Source organism: Anastrepha ludens, unplaced genomic scaffold, assembly GCF_028408465.1.
Source record: "Anastrepha ludens isolate Willacy unplaced genomic scaffold, idAnaLude1.1 ptg000022l, whole genome shotgun sequence".
NCBI classification, from domain to species: Eukaryota; Metazoa; Arthropoda; class Insecta; order Diptera; family Tephritidae; genus Anastrepha; species Anastrepha ludens.
In genome coordinates this window covers 97,501-100,000 of record NW_026530033.1, presented here as the reverse complement: position 1 = coordinate 100,000, position 2,500 = coordinate 97,501, and the positions used below count along the sequence as shown (strand labels likewise).

The 2,500-nt window shown below is 27.2% G+C and overlaps 2 non-coding genes and 1 pseudogene across 2 annotated transcripts in view; all 3 read left to right on the top strand.

Moving 5' to 3' along the window:
* The window catches only part of LOC128870729 (small subunit ribosomal RNA), a 1,991-nt gene extending 1,764 nt beyond the window's left edge, over positions 1 to 227 (top strand). The window contains exon 1 of the ribosomal RNA XR_008455465.1: positions 1 to 227. This exon is cut by the window's left edge and continues 1,764 nt beyond it. This is a non-coding gene — a ribosomal RNA (small subunit ribosomal RNA).
* Positions 228 to 793: 566 nt separating this feature from the next.
* LOC128870690 (5.8S ribosomal RNA) lies at positions 794 to 974 on the top strand. Its single transcript, XR_008455429.1, has one exon. It is a non-coding gene; the product is annotated as a 5.8S ribosomal RNA (ribosomal RNA).
* Positions 975 to 1,412: 438 nt separating this feature from the next.
* The window catches only part of LOC128870740 (large subunit ribosomal RNA), a 4,514-nt pseudogene continuing 3,426 nt past the window's right edge, over positions 1,413 to 2,500 (top strand).

Below are 2,500 nucleotides of genomic sequence, written 5' to 3'. Positions count from 1 at the left end.
ATTCCCAGTAAGTGCGAGTTATTAACTCGCATTGATTAAGTCCCTGCCCTTTGTACACACCGCCCGTCGCTACTACCGATTGAATTATTTAGTGAGGTCTCCGGACGTGATCACTGTGACGCCTCGTGTGTCACGGTTGTTTCGCAAAAGTTGACCGAACTTGATTATTTAGAGGAAGTAAAAGTCGTAACAAGGTTTCCGTAGGTGAACCTGCGGAAGGATCATTATTGTGTTCCATATCCGTAAGAAAAACAAACAATGCCAAAACAAATAAAAACAAAAACAAACAAAAGAAAAAAAGAAAAAAAAGAAAAATTTATAATTATTTTGAATCCATATTCTTTTTATTCTTTTTCATTCAATTTGTTATCCATCAATTATATCATATTAAATATAATATGATGGTACATTTTCTAATGTTTTTTCTTATTTTTTCTTTTAAAAACCTTTAAACATGAAAATAGAAAGTTGTACTTATTATTCATTTGATTGAATGATAAGTTAATTTGTTCACAATAACAAAAGTGGTATATATTTATTATTATATTTATATATAAATAAAATGATTAAAAAAATACAAAATAATCAAACATAATAAATACCACCACTGTATTATTGTTGAACTAAGACATTCGCAACTTAATAAAAATGTTTAGAGTTAAATATATTTGATATATATTATTGAAAGAAAATCAATTTATATTTTATTATTATTATTATTTAATTTTACTCTTTCAATTAATATATGCAAAAAAAAATTGACATTTGTTATAAATAAAAATAAATAAAAAAATACTCTAAGCGGTGGATCACTTGGCTCATGGGTCGATGAAGAACGCAGCAAACTGTGCGTCATCGTGTGAACTGCAGGACACATGAACATCGACATTTTGAACGCATATCGCAGTCCATGCTGTTATGTACATTAAATTAAATTTTAAAGTACTGCTTGGACTACATATGGTTGAGGGTTGTAAGACTATGCTAAATAAGTTGCTTATTCTTTTATAAAAATAATTGAATTTAAGCAAATGTGTATATTATTGGATTTTAAATAATTCATAATATTAATAGCAAAAAAATAAAGATATATAATGAATTTTTTATTTATTAATATATTCTTAAAAAAAAAAAATCCTCTCAAATAAAATGAAATAAAAAAAATTTTGAATCTAAGTATTCTCTTTAAAAAATTTTCATATTATTTATATATATATAAAATATTAATTTATATATGTAATTAAAGGAGGAATGTCTAGCATAAAAATTAATTTTTTTTATTCTAGAATTGCCTCATTTTACATAATTATTATTTATAATATATATTTATATAAAAGGAAAAAAGAAAAATAGAGATGAAAAGATGATATAATTATTTATTAAATTGTGAGAAGATAAAAAATATTTTAAAACAACCTCAACTCATATGGGATTACCCCCTGAATTTAAGCATATTAATGAGGGGAGGAAAAGAAACTAACAAGGATTTTCTTAGTAGCGGCGAGCGAAAAGAAAATAGTTCAGCACTAAGTCACTTTGTCTATATGTCAAATGTGAGATGCAGTGTATGGAATATCTTAATATCTAGTATGAGAAATTAACGATTTAAGTCCTTCTTAAATGAGGCCATTTACCCATAGAGGGTGCCAGGCCCGTATAACGTTAATGATTACTAGAAAGATATTTCCAAAGAGTCGTGTTGCTTGATAGTGCAGCACTAAGTGGGTGGTAAACTCCATCTAAAACTAAATATAACCATGAGACCGATAGTAAACAAGTACCGTGAGGGAAAGTTGAAAAGAACTCTGAATAGAGAGTTAAATAGTACGTGAAACTGCTTAGAGGTTAAGCCCGATGAACCTGAATATCCATTATGAAAAATTCATCATTAAATAATTAAAAATAATGTGCATTTTTTCATATAAGGACATTGTAATCTATTAACATAATAAAGTATTTATCAAAAGATCATTGGTGATATTAAGTTTATTTAAATTAATTTGCTTTTTAAGCATATTAACATAGAATAAATACTAATGATTTGATAAAGTGTTGATAGATTTTATTATATATAATGCTAAAATTCATTTTTTGAATTTTACAAAAAATTTAATATCTATGATATTAATATTTATTTGTATGCATTTATATGATTAACAATGCGAAAGATTCAGGATACCTTCGGGACCCGTCTTGAAACACGGACCAAGGAGTCTAACATATGTGCAAGTCATTGAGTTATATTAAACTTAATGGCATAATTAACTTAACTTAAAAATATAATGGGATTAATTTTTAGTCTATTTTCTTAAATAGTCAATTAATTCAATCCCGGGGCGTTCCATATAGTTATGTATAATGATAATTTATTATTATTTATACCTCTAACTGGAGCGTACCTTGAGCATATATGCTGTGACCCGAAAGATGGTGAACTATACTTGATCAGGTTGAAGTCAGGGGAAACCCTGATGGAAGACCGAAACAGTTCTGACGTGCA